We start from the raw sequence: 19,586 nt of genomic DNA on the forward strand, positions 1-19,586 counted from the left end.
CCTGTCTCATCAGGGTTGCAGGACACAAATTTACCTGTCCTACACACACACATACTCACGCACACTTGGCGTGTGTGCTTGGCCCTGGAGTCTGGCACTCTGCATTACTTGAGCGGGATCTTTTTGTGTGTAGGTGAGGCATGAGCCCCAAATCAGACAGTCCAGGCTGGAGAGAACATCAGCCTCACCCAGTCCACCCTACCTGTCCCCTGCACCTTGACTTTCCCCATGAGGAAGCAGATCAGCAGGCCTTGTTGTTTGGCAGGCAGACAAGAGCTCTGGAGTCTGACTCCCCGGGTTCAAACCCAGGTCTGTCACAAGATATGTGAGACTTTGGGTGAGTCATTCAACTGCTCATTCCTCAGCGTCCTCATCTGTACCAGAGATAATAACGATACCTACGCTGCAGGCTTGTTTGGAAGATAAAATGTGATCATCTATGTGAGGTGTTTAGCATAGTCCTCGGCACACAGTAAGAGCTCCATAAATGCTAGCTATTATTATTATATGCAGCACGGATTAGAACCCAGGACTCCAGCCCCCAAATTCCTAGCTGTTGCCCTGGAACCACGCTCCCTCTGCTTGTCCTATTGCCCACTGAGGGACTCTCTGGGAAGTGGGGTGACACACGTACAGGAGCTTCACTGTGCCTGGTAACCCCATTTGTTTCCCAGTAAGTCTGAACAACAGCCTCTGTAGCTTCCTCTTCCCCTCAGCTCCATTTCCCCCCGGGCACCCGTCCATGCTCTACCACGCACAGAGCAGTTGTTCTTTAAGAAACCGGGCCCTTGAGGGGACCTTTCTTATTCTAGAGCCATAAGCAATGGGGCACTGGTTTTGCTCATTTCCATTCTCTTTCTCCCTCATTCTCCATCTCCAGTCAGGCCCTCCCTGCTACCACCCTGCTTGCTCCTCTTCCTGGCCGGTGCTGGGCTGAGCCCACACTGTTCTTCCTAAGCTACCACTCTGCCTTTTATTTCAAGCCCATGGGCTCCTAGACAGAGAGAGGAAGAAAGAAAAGAAAAGGTGGCTGTCTTATTTGGGATTTCTATTTGCAGAACTTGAAGAAGGTAATTTAAGACTTTTAGTCTTCTGGTTAAAAAAGGACAAAACCCATTTTTCTCTGATTTTGTCTCAGAGGCAGTGTGGTGGACAAAAATATAGAAGGAGAAAAAAAGGAAGCCTACAAAAAAAAAGGGTGAAAAATGGTGATAGATGGGGTCAGCTGGGCGACTGGAACAGGAGCTATTACACGGCCATTGTGCAGGTGGCCCTGACAAAAGAGCCTCTGGGCCACTGTGGGCCATTAGTAAATGGACAGCTTGTTTGGGCCCTGGGCTCTGTCTGCATCTCTCCTCCCAACCAGGGCCTGCAGAGCCAGGCTATAGACCCTTCTCTAGACCTGTATACCAAGTGTCAGGACCCACAAACGAAGGGGCTAGCACCCTCTAAAGGAAAACTGTATTTTTAAAAAAGGAGTTGAGGCAGAAGACAGGATTTAACAAAAAGAAACACATTTCTAATGGTAAAATTTCAGCCATTAGTGGTAGAGAAGACAGAACTGAATATATCAGGGTCAGGGGAAAAAAAAAACCTCTGGGCTCATTAATTCAACCTTCTGCAGAGGGAATGAGGAAATTAACATTCGCTAAAGTGACAAGGCTAATTGGTGGTAGCAGTTTCCTATCCCCTCCTGTTCAGGCTTCTTCCTCCACCACAGGTTCCTTTCCCCTCCTGTTCAGCTTTCTTCCTCCACCACATCCCCACTGTATGTAGGGCCCTGTTCTGGGGGTGGCAGAGGCCCCAAAGAACCAGCTTCCCAGCTTAGAGCCAGATGCTTGGATTTGAAAGCTAAACTAGTCATTTATTGGCTGTTTGACCTTGGGTAAGTTACTTACCGTCTCTGAGCCGCTAACATTTATTGAGCATTTATTATGTGCCAGGCACAGAACTAAGTGCTTTATACGTGTTATCTTGTTCCATCTTTTCAACAGCCCTAGGAAGAAGGGTAATTCCTGTTTTTAAAAGGTAAAGAAACGGAGGCTCACATAGGTTAAATAACCTATCCAAAGTCACATAGCAAGTAAGTGGCAAAGCCAGGAGAGGGTGAGGGGCATCTGACTCAGCCCAAGCTCTTACCCACTGTGCAGTGCTCTTGGGACTCAGGCTGTCAGGGGACGGGACAAAGGGACAGAGATGGCTGGTTTCCTTAATACTTGTTCTCCCCTTCTGCCTTCGGACAAGAATCCCTCAGTTTCAGTGAGCACTGGCCACCTGGAGGAGACATTTCCCAGGATTCCTTCCTGCTAGGTGCAGCCAGGATTGACTGCTGGCAAAAGGCATGGAAGCAGAAGTAGTGTACTAGATTTCTTAGATGTATCATTTTCCGGGTGTATGCTTCATGTGCATTTGAAAAAAAAAGTAGGGTGCAGAACTCTGTGTGTGTTAGGCCAAATCTGCTAACAGCACTTTTCACATCTATATCTTTACTGTATTTGTGTCTGTTGGTTCTCTGATCTGTTGAAAAGGTATACTACAGATCCCTGCTATGACCATGAATTTGTCTATCCTTCGGTTCTGTCCATTTTTGCTGCATCTATTTTGCAATTGTTTTATGGAGCGCATACAGACTTGGAGTTGTGATATCATCCTGGTAGATCGATCCCTTTGTCATTAATGAATGTCAGTCTTTATCTCTAATGATCAGAAATATCCTTAAAGTGAGGAGGGGGCATGTCTCCCTTCAGTCTTTCCTTCTTCCTGTTGGTTGGAATCCTGATGGGCTGACTACAGCTCTCGTAGCCATTTCGGGCTATGAGTTGAAAAGAGCGATCAGTTTTAAAAAGCCTGGGTCTCAGACACTTTTACAGCTGTATTACCTTTCTCAGGGAAACAAGCACACACACACGTTTCCCTCCTTATCGATGCAAAAATGCTCCTTTATCCTAGGCATTCTTCTAACCCCTTCCCTAGAAGCTGCTTCCCTTCTCATTTGATAATATCTACCTGAGTCTCCATTTCCTCCCCTCCCCTGGATCCCTAAGCCACCCTCATCCTGCACTGATGCCGCTCTGGCAGAGGTGAATCCTCTCCCAGCACATGGCACTGTGGCCCAGCCCCTCCCCCTGGCTTCTGGGACCCTCACTCCTCTGTTCGCCAATCCTTCCCCTTGGGTGTCAGAAGAAGCATGGCTTCTTCCTCCTCCTCCTCCTCCCTGGGCTCATTCCCCTGCTGCCTCTTAATTGTACTCACTACCTGCCCGTAGGTATCTGTCCCCTGCCCACCATCCCTGCTGCCACTGGTCTGGTTGAGACCTCACCATCTCCTTCTTAGACTTCAGCACTAACTTCTTAACTGTCTCTGGGCGTCTCATCAGCCCCAGCCCCTCGGCCCCTGCCAAGGGACTCTTTCTGAAATGCAAGCCTCGTGAAGGATGGCCTCACTGAACACTCTCCTGTGGTTCTGCATCAGCTTCAGGACATTGATTGCCCTTAACTCGACTGCCTAGTGGCCCGGGACAGGTGGATAGGGAGGGTGAGGCAACTACCCTCCTAGGAGCGTGGACACTCCCAGCCCACCTGCCAGGTGGTTCTGGATGGGATTCCTGGCAGACAGACAGCTGCCCTGATGGACACCCCTCTCCAGGACCTTGTTTTCCTTAGTCTCCCCTGTGGTTAGCAAGTAACACGTGGGGACAGTGGCTGGGGGGTGGGGGTAGGAAAGGCCTCTCCTCCAGAGAGGAGAAAAGCAAACACGTGCCATTTGACCTGCCAGGATGGAGGAAGCAGGGTTTCAGAGCCTCCAAGACCATGTTCACAGAACTCCGAGGGGCGTCTGAGGATTTGTGGGAAATAACTTACCTTCCTAAGTGGGTTTTATTTCTGTCTAGAGGATGGGGAATTGGACTTTGTGAGCCAATGGCAGGAGGTTTCCCTCAGGGGCCAGAGGCAGACAGTGGGGGCAGGCAAGGCAGAGATACCTTGCCGCCCGGAGGTGGTAGTCACTGTTGGTCATGGGGTCCTGGGCTAGCCTGAGTACAAAGAAGAGGTGACCGTACCTCCTGGAGCCCTGCTCCAGCCAAGCTGATCTCTTCTTTGGCCTCTTACAAGACCTGCTGCCCCTCCCTCCAGCCTTGGCCCCACTGTGCCCTGCATCTGGAGTCCTGGCTCCTTGCTGCCCTCCCACATGCTCCAGGCTCAGCGGGGTCCCCCCTCCCTGAAGATGGACATCTCTACCTTCCCCCCTGAGACCAGTGCCCAGTGATGGCAGCAACTAGTTTGAGTCTTTTTCAGTGCCTTTTTTTTAATGTTTTCCTACTTATTTTTAAGAGACAGAGCACAAGCAGGGGAGGGGCAGAGAGAGAGGGAGACCCAGAAACTGAAGCACGCTGCAGGCTCCAAGCTGTCAGCACAGAGCCCAACATAGGGCTCGAACTCACGAACCTTGAGATCATGACCTGAGCTAAAGTCAGATGCTCGACAGACTAAGCCACCCAGATGCCCCTTTACAGTGCCTTCTTAATCTTTTAACAAGCTGACTGGCTGGGCCCTGGTGTATCGGCTGAACCTGCTGAGACTGGGCAGCTGAGCCACCCACAGAGGCAGGACACTTCTCCTGCCTCTGCCCCTTCCTTGCTGCCTGCACTTTGGCGGGTTGCATCCCCTCTTGGCTGTATGTTTTCCTACCCATAAAGCAGGCAAGTGTCAGGAAGCCACAAGGCAGGCAAGTAGGTAGCTAATGATCTAATGTGCCCATGACTGAGGGAGGGATTTTTCAGAATATTGGACTTTCAGTGCTAAACCTGGACCACCCCCAGCAAGTCAGGATGTCAGGTCACCCTACTCCCAGATGCTGTTGCTGGTCTGAGGGCCACTTTGGATCAGTGTTCTTTAAAGCCCCTACGAGTTCTGGAAGTCCATACCCCTGCACTAAGACCATCCTTTGCATCTGAATAGACATAGCTGAGTGGGTACGGGTGGAGCGCGGGGTGGGCACACCCTCTCACACAAAATCCACATTTAGGACGTGTTCCCGTTGAGATGTCAGAGACTTCCCAGACAGCCTGCTAATGCAGCTTCAGGGTGCCTGTCCCTCCAGGCCCAGGCTCTGAGTACAGAACAAAGCTGGCATTCAAGGGCAGCCAGAGGCCTGGGGGCTGCTAATAGCATAGTCAGGACCCACACCACAGGATTCTCAGAAAAGCAACCGCAAATGCCTTGATGGTGAAGTGACAGATTTGGGGGACTTTCATCAGGCCGGATGTGTAACGTCCCAGGCCACGAGAACTGGGGATTATTATCTCTTCTACTGCCAGCCCCCCAAGTGAATGAGTCTCAAAGTGTAGAGAGGATGAGAGATATGTACAAAGAGCCCAGTGGGCTGGCCAAATGTGTGGGAACTCACGCTGTGCAGGGCAAGGCTCAGCCAGGGCGAGCACCAGAGTGGGGGGCAGAATGGATCCCCTGGGTGGTGGGTGAGGGAAGAGCTGAGTCCTTTAATGGTGAGGGGCAGCAGGAGGTGTGGAGTGCTTGGGGGCAGACTGTACAAATCCCAGGTAAGTACGAAGGCACTGTTGGTCCCTGGGCCAGCTGCATCGTTCAATCATTCAACAAACGTGCACTGAGTCCCCACTATGTGCCAAGAGCTGTACTCAGAATCACTGGAGTTAGTCCGGGGGTGGGGCACAGGCATGTAGATCACCTCTACACCCTGAGGGTGGCACAGAGGAAGTGGCAGTAATTCTGCCACAATGGGATGGGCAGGTGAGAGGGGCATTTAATCTGGTCTTTGAGAACCAGTAGAGTCCCTGCAGGCAGAACAGGAAGGAAGGCTGCTCAGGCAGACAGGATGCTGTGAGCAGAGGCCTGGAGGTATGGCTGGGCACTGTGGCTGCAGAAAGGCCAGCAAATCAGGTTAGGGGCCTGGGGACAATCTTGCTGGCCACACTTAGTTGTGACTTTTCCCATTTCCCTATACTCTCTACTCCTGGGATGTCAGGGGCCTCTTCTCTGCTCCCATTCACAAAAGCTCATGTTTGGGGGTGCCTTGACTCTTCATTCCTAAGGGGTGAGCACCTCATATCTGAGGTCAGGGAGGGGGCTCCCGGGGAGCTTAGTGATTCTAAAATAAAAACAAAACCAGTGTGTATTTGCTATGGAAAAACCAGACCCCACCCCACCCCTACCCCTTCCTCTAAGTAAGTGCCAGTTTCCACTTCTGGGTTCTTGGCCAACGAGTGACCATGCCTGCATGATGGGCAAAAACAATTGGAAAGGAAAAAAAACAATCTAAGTGGTTGCATTTATAACTTAATGTGGGCTCCTAATAAAGCTGGTTGCAGCCCTGCATAGCGTGATTCCTTCCCCTGCATAGACAGCTTTGTCCTTCTTTGTCTTTTCCTTCTCTCTTGTAATTTCCACTTGCCTGACCCATTCCTGGTGGGTGGAAAGTCCCTCTGAAGCAGTCAGGAAAGTGGGATTTTCTCCGACCTTCCAAATGGGTCAGCTGAAAAGTGCCAAAAGGATCCCTGGGGCGGGGATGGGGAAGGAACTAGTGGTGGGGGTGATCACACTGTGGCCAAAGTCACAGTGCAGATGAGTGGCAGGGCAGGGACCTGGTCTCCTATCTCCACGGCCACCAACAAATTTTGATTGGCTGATATAATAATAATAATAATAATTATTATTATTATTATTATTATTATTATTATAAATTTCCTAAATGCTAACCACATGCTAGACAACTGAGCTAAGTGCTATATGTGCAGTAATTTACTACTTAAAACTATCCCATAATGGTGTGACTATCCCTCTTCCAGAAGAGGAAGGCACAGAACTGGGAAGTGGAGAGACATAGGCAGAGTGGGTGCAGATGTTTTACTTTTATCTGGGCAGTTCCAGTTCTGGCTTCTGGTAACTTCTCTCAGCTTGGTGGCCTCTGGTAGGAGCTAAAAATGAGGGAAGCTTCCAGGGGCCAAGACCCCAGGCAGGGGCCGCAGGAGGAGGTGGTGGGGCCAGTGTTCCTGGGTCGGGAGAAGCAGCTGTCACTATCAAGATACCAAACTGCTTAGGGGAACCCTCTGGGGGGGGCCCACCTTCTTCTCCCTGGTCCTCCGTCTCCTCAACTTTGAGGCTGGGGATCTAGCAGCTGCTAGTGCTACCATGAGGCATGGGCTGGCCTGGGGCCTCTGGGCTACTGCCGGTGTTTCATTTATATCACCGTATTTGTTGTGTGCAGGTAAATGAATGTGGGCAACTTTTCTGGACCAAACTTAAGGTTTGATTGCTAACTATAGTGCCATGTGGATGGTGCTGTAGGTGGAACCTGAATTAAAATCCTAGCACCAAGAAGTCTTAGACTTTATGCTCTGAGAGATATGTTTTCCTAAGTACATGGGTTATTTTTTACTGCATTTGAAAGTGCCAACATGCATTACATGGATCAGACAGGGCTCCACTCATAACCTGAGGCAAACGGTTTGGCTTTTTCCTTGTTCTCCACGTTTATACATAAACAGAGTTTTTGGACTCTGTGTGTAGATGGGTGTCATCCTTTGCTATGTGTTTCCTGTGTCTATTTGTAAACTGCAGCCTGACCCATGAAATGAGGACCTCCTTAGTGCTTCTGAGAAGAGTCAATGAGCAAATAAAAATAGTACTAGTCAGCAGTTTAGATGACTGGGTGTGAATACCAGCTGTTACCTACAGCAGTGTGACTCTGGGCCCCAGCTTCCTCCTCTGTAAAATGGACCTGATGCTAGTCCAGCTTTGTCTCCCTTGCAGGGTGGCTGTGAGGATCCAACAGGATGGTGAATTCAAAAGAACTGTGTGCACTGTAATTTTACAGCCTCAGTGCCACCCAAGAGCAAAGGAATTATTACAACCAACTCCCTGAGGGCTTCTCAATGAAGGACAATGTATGGGTAACCTTATAGAATATATCAGCCAGAGACCAGGTCTCTGATAGCCGGAGACAGAGTTTCACAGTTTCTGTACCTAAACCCATCCACCTGCTAGTAGACTCTATGTAGACGACTGTGACAGGAGACCCTGTTCCCAGGTGACATGAGGAATCCGCTACAGAAAAGTCAGGACCTAACTTTAACAGAGTAGATTGATTCTGACAGGAAAGTCACTTTAAAAGAAGGGGGATACAAATATTAATACGATTTAACTAAGGTTAATGTTAAGATAAGCCTCAAAATCATGAGAACCTACCAAATAACCAGTGATGGAAGGAGACAGGGTAAGAATGATAGAGAATTACGTTCTCTGTAGAAGTATAGAGGAATCAATTTGGGATTATACATTGGAAGGCTACGGATAGTTGTAGGGGACCTTTTCCAAAGGTGATCCTGGAAACAGCCCATTGACACCAGACCAGTTCCCTGGGTTTCCACTTGCCAAGGTTAAGTCTGAACTTATGAAAATATACTGAGATATTATTTTTCCTCGTCTTCTTTTATCATTCACCAACATCTTACTTTCTAAGCTCTGTTTTACCCAACGTGTCCCGAAAATGCAATTTTTATATAAGCTCCTGATGGATGGGTTTGCTGAAGGTCAATGCTCCTACATTGACCACCTGAAATTTTCAGTTTGAAAGTATGACAAAAATCACTTTAGTTAGAGAAGTCTTTCTTAGAAGGCAGATATAGTTAAATGTTATTCCTTATTTGTATTTTAGTGAATTTGTTGTATCGATGATTTCCTATTTTTCTAAACTTAAAATGGAAGTTTAACAAATATAAAGTGCAGAGATCTTAGTTGTACAGCCTTTTGATCTTTTTCAAGGTGCATACATACATTGAAGGCTATGTATTTCCCACTGAGTACTGCTTTGGCTGCTTTCTGCACATTTACACATGTGGTAATTTCACTATTTTAAAAAAAAAATTATTTATTTATTTTGAGAGAGAGAGCACGAGACAGGGAGAGGCAGAAAGAGAGGGAGAGAGAGAATTCCAAGCAGTCTCTGTGCCATCAGTGCAGAGCCCAATGTGGGGCTCAAACTCACCAACTGAGATCATGACCTGAGCTCATCACTGGTGTTGCTGGTCTGGGCTTTCATCAGGCTTTGAGGAAAGAAAAAAAAAATCGCCTCCACCCAGAGTCAATTTCTCTGTCCAAGCTTTGGTACGTGGAGCACTGAGACACCTCCTGAGAAGCCTCTCATAGCAAGGATGGATGTTCAGAGGTGGCCCACTCAGGGTAACCTCAGGATCTACAGGGTAAAGAGCAAGGGCAGGAGGAAGGCCCCAGAGCCCAGGGTGTTGGGGTTCAGGGGGGTGACAACAACAGGGCAGCCACATCACTCAACTCCAGGGGGAGATGTACACATCAGAGGCCCCGTGAGCGGCTGCCCCTGGAGTTGTGCACTGCACGGCACGGTCTAGGCAGGTGCACGCAGCTGCCTTGTCAAGCTCATTTCTTCCTTCTCTGTCTCATTCCTTGCCAAGACTTGGTGCCTCGGGTGAAATCTTGACTTTTACTGGAAGTTTACAAATAGGGACTGGGTAGCACAATATATAGTGGGTGAGCAAATAAGATAGGTGTGTGTCTAAGGGGTGGGGCTGCCCAAACCCACTGGGGGTGGGCAGACATTTGGGGGCTGGTACAACTGACAACCCCCCACCCCCATATACCTTTTTAAACATATAAGCCTTAACTTTGATCTGCAGGTAGATATCCCCCTCTCTTCTGGAGGATAGTGGATTAAAACTGATTGCAGATAAGCCCAGGCTGCTAGTGGTTTATCAAAAGTTGTTCTCTCCTCCTCCCATCATAATGGAGTTGCAGGTGGGTACAGGGACACCTAACTAGCAACCACATTTCCCAGACCTCTCAGCAGCTAGATCTGGCTGAGTACTAGTCCTTGACAACGGAATGTGAGCGGAAGTGCCACTTCCAGGCTTGTTCCTACACATCTCTACAATCTGTCCCCTGAGAGCGGGACCACAGATGTGCCCGAAATCTAGCTTCCACCACACAAGGACAGCACCCCAGAGCACTGCTTCTCTAACTTTCAGGCACATTAGAATCACCTGGAGGGCGTTCACAGTCACAGGTAGTTCGGCTCCAGCCCCAGAGATTCTGACCCAGTAGATCTGGGGTAGTGCCGGAGAATTTGCTTTTCCAACAAATTTCTGGGGGATACTGATGCTGCTGGTGTGGGGACTGCCCTGGAGACCACACACTGCCCTTAGGGATGGTAGAGAAATAAGAGAGCAGGAACCTGGATCCACGTATGACTATGTGGAGCACAACAGCTTGTCTGCCCTGGACTGTTACAAGAAAGAAAAAGAAACTTTTTTGTCCTGTTGGGTCTCGAACTGAATCATATCTCCAGGAGTCAGAGTCTTCTCTGCACAATGTCCCACTCAAACAGAAGGCAAAAATAGGTCCTCTGTAGCTCCATCTGTAAGGGCAACAGGTTGGTCCTGACCTAGACCGGTGCACAGAGCCAGGATACAACCGCGGGTGGGAGGCTCCGAAGCCCAATCTGATTGCCACACATGCTACCTCCCAAGTCCTACGATAACGTGCATCCTGGGGCGCCTGGGTGGCGCAGTCGGTTAAGTGTCCAACTTCAGCCAGGTCACGATCTCGCGGACCCGGAGTTCGAGCCCCGCGTCAGGCTCTGGGCTGATGGCTCAGAGCCTGGAGCCTGTTTCCGATTCTGTGTCTCCCTCTCTCTCTGCCCCTCCCCCGTTCATGCTCTGTCTCTCTCTGTCCCAAAAATAAATAAACGTTGATAACATGCATCCTGTCTCCTCAAGTTATTGCCAGACCCTTCTTCTCCTGGCCACCAAGGCCTGAAGCTTCATTTCCCCGTCTGGTCGTTCTGCAGCCTACCACAGTCTGGCTGCCCCTACCACTCTACTCAACCCAAAGTCACTTCTTTTTTTTTTTTTTTTTTTTTAAGTTTTATTTATTTATTTTGAGAGAGGGAGGGAGGGAGAGAAAGAGAATCCCAAGCAGGCTCCACACTGTCAGCACAGAGCCTAACATGGGGCTCGGACTCGCAAACTGTGAGGTCATGACCTGAGCTGAAATCAAGAGTCAGACACTCAACTGACTGAGCCACCCAGGTGCCCAGTGTCTCTTCTTTTCAACCCCACTCACGCCCAGCTCCACCTACGTCTCACAAGCTGATGACTCTCAGGAGCCTACTGAGGCTTAGGCTCACTCATGTGGCCACGAGTCCCTGACTGCTAGCCTGTCTAAAACTAAGCCAGGATGTCCCCCACAAACCCAGCCATCCTGCGTCCCTAAGCGTAGTGACGTTCCCACCCTCCCGCCACCCAGTGCACTATCTTCAGGATTATGTCCCACTTCTCCCTCTTTTTCAGTGTCACCACCTCCCACCCCAACACATACTACTTCACCAAGCTGTCCCCCTTCTGCAGGCTCCTCCATCAACTCTTAGGAATCGATTCATTTCTGATCTTCTCACTGTTACCGCCCCACTGCAGGCCTACCCTTTGTCTACTGTTGCAGTGGTCAGGGTGGTGGTTCACATATCTGTGTTCCCTTCTGAGATTAACTAATTAATCGGTCTATTCATTCACTGAACATTTGAGGCCTTGCTATGTGATGCAATGGGCCAGAGATCAAAGAGCTCACAGCTGGGGAGACAGCCACATCCACATCATCCAACACTATGCATGGAGTTCAGAGAGAGAAAAGTCTGTCCAGGTGTGCAGAGGAGGAACTACTGGCGAGAGTTCAAGGACAAGTGGAAATTCAGCAAAGATGGTGACAAAGCAGCCATTTGCCAGGCTCAAGATTCTGGACTTCATTATGAAAGCAATGGGCACCACCGGACCCTCTGGTCCAGGGAATGACAGAATTAGAGTCACTACTTATGAGGTTAGAGTAAATAAACCCAAATGGTTTCACAGGTTATAAACCAGATCCTGGGGTTGGGGAACAAGCATTCCTTTAAATGAATTTTAAAATCCCCCACGGAGCCCAGGCATCTGAAGGGAGAACCAAGCCTGTGTCTGGTTGATTTGCGGTGGCTCTGTAAGGCCGCGGTGGAAAGGATGTCGTCTAAGACAGTCAAGGGTAGGCCAGGCCGGCTCCTTGTCAGTCCAAGGCAGTTGGGCCAGGCTGCCTCACTGCACCCACCAGTGAACCAGGCTAGGGGAGCAGAGGAGCCGATGGTGAAGCAAAACCCTAAACCCAACAAGGAAAATCACTGCCTCTCTCCACAAACACCACAGGGTTTTAATTTTGACACATTAGGTCTCAGAAACACCTTCAAAAATTAAAAATGCATTGCCTAATATGCATTGCACTGCTCCCTCTAAAAACCAGCTTCATTATAGTGAAGAATACAGCCTATAATTTTTCCCATACTCTGAGATGGATCTGTATTATAATTTCCCCAGTCTTTGTGAACGAATGGATGTAGGACTTCCACCCGGAAAGAGCTGCGCTTTTCATCACCCACGTGGAGACATGTTCTTGAGGCTCTGTCCTGGCAGGGGCTGCTTGGTCATCACCCTCTACGGGAAGGCTGACACTTGGCATGAGGGGGATTTGGCTGGGGAGAGTGTGTGTTCCTGGAGCCCAGGGGGGGACAGGCATGAAGGGCAGTCCTCTTTTCCCATGACTCCCAAACAAAGGGGGAACTGCCAAAGGGATGCCAGGAATGTCTGCTGATGGTATTTACGAGGTGGGGGGATGGCAGACAGGCAGAAGCCCAGGTGTGTGGGGAGGGGGAGTTTAATTCAGGATTTCCCGCACTACTTGCCAGCACCTTGGACAGCACCTGCCTGTCTCTGTGCCTCAGTTTCTTTATGATGAACTTGGTGTTCTAGCAGTACATGCTTTCAAACAAGTTTGTATGTAGAACCTAACATATAAAACAGATAAGGTGTGTAGCTTCTCTGGCTGAAGGGGTGTGCTAAGTCCCCTTCTCCGCCTGCCCCCGCTTCAAGCCCATTTGAACAGTGTCTCCCCCTCCCTTACTCCCCCTGAAGCTGGAACCATGCAAGAAACCCAGCTCTAGCACTCTAGGAGACCAAGATGCAGGCATTAGGTTTTTTATTCTTTAATTTCATATTGTTCTCCACACTTGTCCCCAGTCAAAATAAGCAAGGGGAGAGCTGTTGGGGCCTACCTCATAGAAATCTACTTCCTATATCATAGACTTACAAGCTATTTTAAGAACTGAAAGTGACCTCTGAGATTATCTGAGAAACTCTTCATTTCATCAGTGGTTCATCTTCTCCTGACCCGCACCTGGCCCCAATTCTATCCCATTTTTTCCCTTTTTTTATTGTGGTAAAACAGACGTAACATAAAATTTACCATTATAGCCATTTTAAAGTGTACAATTCCGTGTCACTAAGGGAATCCACCACTATCTAGTTCAGGACTTTTCATCACTCCAAATGGAAAACTTGTACCCATTAAGCAGCCACTCCCTACTTCCCTTCCCCCCAACTTCTGGAAACCTCTAATGAGCTTCTCTAAGGATTTGCCTACTCTGATTACTCCATATCAACATAATTATGCAATATGTGATTTTCTGTGTCTGGCTTCTCTCACTTTGCATAATGTCTTCAAGGTTCATCCATGCTGTAGCACGTATTAGTACTTTATTCTTTGTTACAGCTGAGTAACGTTCACTTGTATGTATAGAGCACCTTTTGCTTATCCATTCATCTGTCCATAGGCATTTGGGTTGTTTCCACATTTTGGCTATAGTGAATAGAGCTGGTGTGAACATTCATGCACACGTTTTTGTCTGGACACCTGTTTTCAATTCCTCTGGGTAATGCCTAGGCATGCGATTGCTGGGTCATGTGTGTAACTTACTGAGGCATTGCTGAATTTTCTTCCATAGCCCCGCCTCATTTTTCCAATATGGCATCTGTCCTGGGCAAATGGGCCCAAGCCTCCTGGAGAACGGCAGCAGCCCTGTATGTGGGCATGTGGTTGGTTATTTCTGTCCTCTCCAGGCTTTAGCTCACTGTTTGCTTGCACAGATGATGGCAATGATAATGATAATAATGATGACATAATTGTTATACTACTCACAGTAACTAAGAAGTGGGCAATCTTAAGATCCCCATTTCACAGATGGAAATTCAAAAACACACAGCCTTGTCTGAAATACAGATCTACCTCTCATCCACAACCTGTGCTGCCCTAGAGGAGCCTTTCCTTCCCCCTCCCCTACCAGTCTCCAGACAGTCTGGAGATACCTCTTGCCAGGCTCCTGGTGCCTGCCTCCCAGGAGCATGCCCTAGTCTGGCTCCCGCCAGGCCATTTCATGAGCTGGGCTGCTTTCCAGTTTCTGCCACTGCATCAGGCTTCTCTGATTAGTGCCCAGCCCCTAGCTGCTGATGAGAACACCTGTGGCCAAGAGGCTTCTGGCACAGCTGAGAAGCCTCTCAGCTAGGGCCCCAGGGACACTGGGGCATGATGACTGATCCTGGCTTCCTCTCCCCTCTCTGCAAGGCAGCTCCCTGTATGTGTGGGGTCATACTGCCCATGACAGCTTTCCAGACCCTGTATATAGCCCAGGAAACTGAACCTGGGCTGGTCTTTGGAGGCTGCGGGCCTTGGGGTCTGAGGCCATGTGACTACAGGAAGGCCAAAAGGCTGTCAACTATAGACAGACCCTGGGCAGGAGGCCAGCCAGTGCTGCCCTCTCTGCTCAGTTCTGCTCTGCCATCTCAGGCACAGAGTTGGGATGGAAGCAGCAGGTCTCCCCTGTCACCCCAACATCTGCCCACAGGTGGCCCAGTCAACAGCCAGGTGCAGGGGCCTGACAGAAATTGGAGAAGGCCAGAGGGTTGGGTGGTCATGACTCTGAGGGCAGAGGGAGAAACTTCCAAACATCTACAGTCCCCAGTGAGCCAGACAGAAGTGGGAGACGCTCTGGAGGCCCTGCAGGCCTCCCAAGCTTGGATTTAGGGCTCAGACTGGAGCTGGAGCCCCAGGGGTTATCTGTTCTTAGGCACCAGGATGTGCTTTCTCTGTTGTGTGTGTATGAGGCTGAGAGGGGTATAAGACTCGAAGCAGTCTAGAGGATGTGGGAGGCACTCCGGGCCCCAAATCAATGATGACCCTGGCTCTCAGACTCAACATGGACTCCCACAAGGCTTGACTCATGGGACCAGGGTCCTCATGTGCTGGCCCCCTCTGCTGCCCCCTCCCCCAGGGTGGGATCCCCAGCTGAGTGCAAATTGCCCAGAACAACCTCCTCCCTATTCCCCAGCTGCAGCAGCTACTCACTTAACCGGAGTCTCTGAGAGATGGTTGGGAAATGACACTGGTCTTAGCCCACTGAGCACACCTGTGGGCTTCAGGGTGGGGGTGGTAGTGGTCCTTGTGGGGCAGCTTATGCATGATCCTGAGTGCAAGCAGGAAGGGGGCTTTTATCCCCTCCACCATCCCTGGTGGTAGGAGGAGGGGGCTGGGGAGTGAAGGTGGATGTGAGCCTGGCTCCCTGATGCTTTCTTTGCCTGTCACATGTATGGAGGGAAAAGTACTGTCACTCTTACCAGCTGTGTGAACTTGGGCAGGGCCCCCTATGTACCTGAACCAGTTTCTTCCCCTGTCCTGTGGAGATGAGAAGGCAAGGACCCAGAAAAAGTGACCTTGAAGGCCAGTCAGCACTGGTTGAGTGTGCAGCCTGCTTCCTCCTGACCTCCCCAGCAGTAGAGGCCTCCACCAAGGGGAAGAGGGTAGTCTGAATGCTCTGTTCTCTGGCAGGGATCAGCCAGGCTAGAGGAGAGATGCTCTGGGCTGGAAGGAGGAGGACCCCTGAAGAAGCCTTCATTATGGTGCACATTACTTTGGCTTAAGTACATTCACAACCTGCTCGTTGGGAACCAGAAAGGCACAGATACTCCCTTCCAGGCAGCAGGAAATGGGGGCGGGGGAAGCCTGAATGACATAAAAACTTGTCCCATTTCCCAGAGAGTAGGATTTGTACAATTTCTCATTTGCTTTCAAAATAGGGCCTGTCTTGTTTTTGGAGCAGGACACCATGGCTTAGCTGTGTGAGTCTAAAAGACCATTCCTTCCAAGGGGTTCTAAGTTGGAGGCCCCTGAAATTATATGAAAAATTTTTTTTTCTTTTTTACCATTTATATGCTGGAGTTCCATAGGTTTTAGCAGATCCCCAAAGAGGTTTAGGACTTTCCTTAACAGAAAGGTTAAGGTTCCTATTTTGGGTAGTTATAGACAAGGCCTGGATTATCAACTCCCAAGAGAAAGGCCTTGAGTTACGCACAGGATCGGAGTCCAGGGGCCCCAGAGAAGCCGAAGAGGCAGAGCTGGGGCTGGAATCCAGGTTTCCAGACCCTGGTCGAGCTTGCTTTCTACCACACCACACAGACCGATAGAACTGTGTGCTTATGTACATAAGGGTGAGGGAGAGAACATTTACGCATCCGAATTTAAATTCCAATTTTCACTTTGGGACTTGGATGTGAATCTGTTAGGTCTTAAGTCCAGAAAGTGATGTAATTTATTGAAGAGAATGTGGAAGCCGCTAAGCTCCCTGATAAATAAACCATATTTTCTTTATCTCAGGTCTGTAGAAACATATTTTCTAGGGACTTAGAAACCCCCTTGGAAAGCATTCGAATCTTCTCCCTGGAGGAGAGCCAAACACACAGATTTGTGTCTTTTTAAAGATATTTGACCTTTCTGGGCAAGGAAATAATGCACTCGCATGGCAACTAACCAACAACCCCCACACGGTTACCCTAATTCTTTCCAAAAAAGAAGGAAGAACTTTAGTTCCATGAGTTCTAGAGGGAGGATGTTATAGAAACGGACTTGGCATCAGAACACCCTAGATATTGCCCACAGCGGCTCCCTAACCATGGACTAATTACATCATCACCATGAGCATCACTACCCGAGGTTTGGAAAGCCGCCTGCAGGTCCCAGGACTAGAAGATGGAGTCAGTCTGCTCCCATCTGTAGGCCAGAGAGACGCAGAGGGTAGATGTCTATCTCTGCTCTCCCTGAATAGGTCTGAGAAGAGGCCCCCAGGCACCTATCTCTGGTTTTCAGCTCAGTGCCTGGGCTTTGGGAGGACTGCAGGCTGCCAATGGCCATCGTCTCTGAGCTCCCACTGCCTCTAGTTGTTACTGAGCCTATTAATACTAGACACTGGGAACTAACGAGCCTACAGTGCTTTGGAACTGTGAAGAGCTCTAAAAGGATGCCTCATTATTATTGATGGTGATGATAATGTGTGGTATGTAATATTTATACACCACTTTGGCTGCTAACTTCCAGAGTGAGGAGGGAAGAATTTAAAGCCCACCCAGCTCTGTGGGTAGCAACTGCATTCTTGACACCTCAAACAGAGTCTCTACCTCTGGTCCCCTGTGCACCACTGGTCCTTGAATTCTTTCTAAGATGGCACATCAGCAATCCAACCTTTGGAAGGTGTGGGCTCACCTCCTGCCAAGGATGCACGGGACACTGGGCAAGAATGAGGAGAGCAAGGAATAATTGCTTTCTGTGCCCACCAGCTCATCCAGCTTAGATTTACCAAAATGCTTCATCAGGCCGGATCACGTGCCAGCTCCCCTGCCTCCCCACCCTCACCAATTTTGAGACCAGACCTCCCTGGGGTTGCATCTCAGCTCTGTCATCTGTTAGCTGTGGGATTTGGGGAAAGTCTTTAATTTATGTGTGCCTCAACATTCATGACTGTAAAATGGGGATAATACCACTGACTTTATAAGTCTGTGATGATTCCAGGAAATAATGTATGTTAAAACATCACACCATGCCTGCCTAGCACATAGTAGGCCATCAATAAGTCATAGATCCTATTACACTCATAAGTGTCCCCCATGCTACATTGTTGGAGGGCTAGCACCTGGGCAGAGTACCCTATGAGAATCCCTAGAGGGGGCAGTTGGGATAAGAGAATTCATCCATCAGTTATGGGGTGAAGGTCAGCAACATAGCTTTCCTACTTCCTATGCACGTATATGTTTATTTAAATTATTTCAAGACAGTTCAGAAGTGTGCTTAAACCCCTGAGTTTACCAAGTGGGAACCTTATGTAAGTTAAGATACTAAAAGACAAACATATGTAGTAATGAAAAGTAGAGCACAAACCTATTGTTAATGATAACTTTCATAAGGGAGGAATTCATGACTGTTGTTGTTAGTAGTGTTATTCTGGTCCCAAGTTCTGGTTCCTACAGCTCACTTCACCTTCCAGGGCCTCAGTTGTGAATAAAAGAACAATTCCAGTCATTTAGAGCCTTAGATTTCAAAGCAAAGACTTGGAGGCCTTGCTGCCCCCTTGCCAGCCTCCCCCCCTTCCTCCTGTGCTCTCTACCCGATGTCCTTGTGACATGACGTTTGCCTGACTGAGCAGGTTCAGGTTTGAAAGGCCAAGCCTTAGAGTTCTCAAACTTGCAACAGAATGGCCCAGAAGCTTCGTTAAAACACAGATCTCTGGGTCTACCCCGGGGAGTTTCTGAGTTAGCAGGTCGGAGTCCACCCTGGATTTTGAGGTTTTAATAAGCCACTAATAATTCAATCAGATGTTGATTCTGCAGAACTTCACTTTGAGAACGACTGTCTCAGGACCATGCTTTTCACACTTGCTGCACTAAGACCACCTGAGGAGTTTGTAAAAATCTGGCCTCCCAGGCTGCAGCCCAGATGAATGAAAGCGGTGTCTCAGAGACCAGGGTTCAGAGGCTAGGCCTTCCTCTAGCCCCTGTGCCCACGTTCAGTGCTCTGGGGTCCCCAAACTGTCAATAATCTCAGGTGGGTGGACTGGGGCTCTGCAAACCGTTTGTTAGAAGACTAGTTAGTAAATGTCCCAGGCTCTGCGGCCCACATGGTCTCTGTTGCATATTCCTCTTTGTTTTGTTCATTTGCTTCAGCCTTTTAAATATATAATTGTAGCCTGTAGGCCATACAGAACCATTTTGTGGACCCCTGGAGAACAGTGAGTCATGCAACTACCAAATTTGATGATGGAAATTGCTACTTACAATTAGCATTATTTGGACAATACAGGAACACCAAGGTAGAAGGTAGACCAACTTAAAGGCATTCAAGGTACAATGTAAATGTGGCTTCTGTGCTATCTCTAACTACTTCTTCCAACAGGTCTTTATATATTAAAAAAAAAAAAAAAGGTGGAAAAAACTCCCTTTTCAGTTCCTGGTAGTAGTACTTGCTTCCTAGTACTTGCTTGGAACTTGAGGTTTCCAGAGCAGTGAAAAGCCCGGAGCTATCTGCTCTGCCATCAAGAAGTGTGAATTGCTTTCTGAGTATTTCATTTTGTTCTAGCACTTCTAGTCTTAAATTCCTGTCTCCCTGCCTCACCTCTCTCCCCACAGAGAGTGGGATTTATTTCTCCCAGAAGGCCTGGCTTCCCTAAAGCCTCTCTGTGTGCAAAAAGCACCCCAAAATGTGCAGTCACCCAAAGATAAACTCGTCCTTTGGTAACAAAGCCATACCTTTCCCCATGGCAAACCATCCGCTTGGCTTCAGTATGAAAATGGTCATGTCTGGAACAGCTAATCAGTATCTCTGAACAGACTTAGAACTCCTACAAGCTTTTCGCTT

At 48.8% G+C, this 19,586-nt stretch overlaps 1 protein-coding gene across 3 annotated transcripts in view; it reads right to left on the reverse strand.

Annotated features, from left to right (window-relative positions):
* The window catches only part of TSPAN11 (tetraspanin 11), a 72,851-nt gene that overhangs the window by 45,165 nt on the left and 8,100 nt on the right, over positions 1 to 19,586 (reverse strand). The gene's annotated exons all lie outside the window — the stretch shown is intronic.

The sequence above is a fragment of the Prionailurus bengalensis genome, chromosome B4 (genome assembly GCF_016509475.1).
Source record: "Prionailurus bengalensis isolate Pbe53 chromosome B4, Fcat_Pben_1.1_paternal_pri, whole genome shotgun sequence".
Taxonomy (NCBI): Eukaryota; Metazoa; Chordata; class Mammalia; order Carnivora; family Felidae; genus Prionailurus; species Prionailurus bengalensis.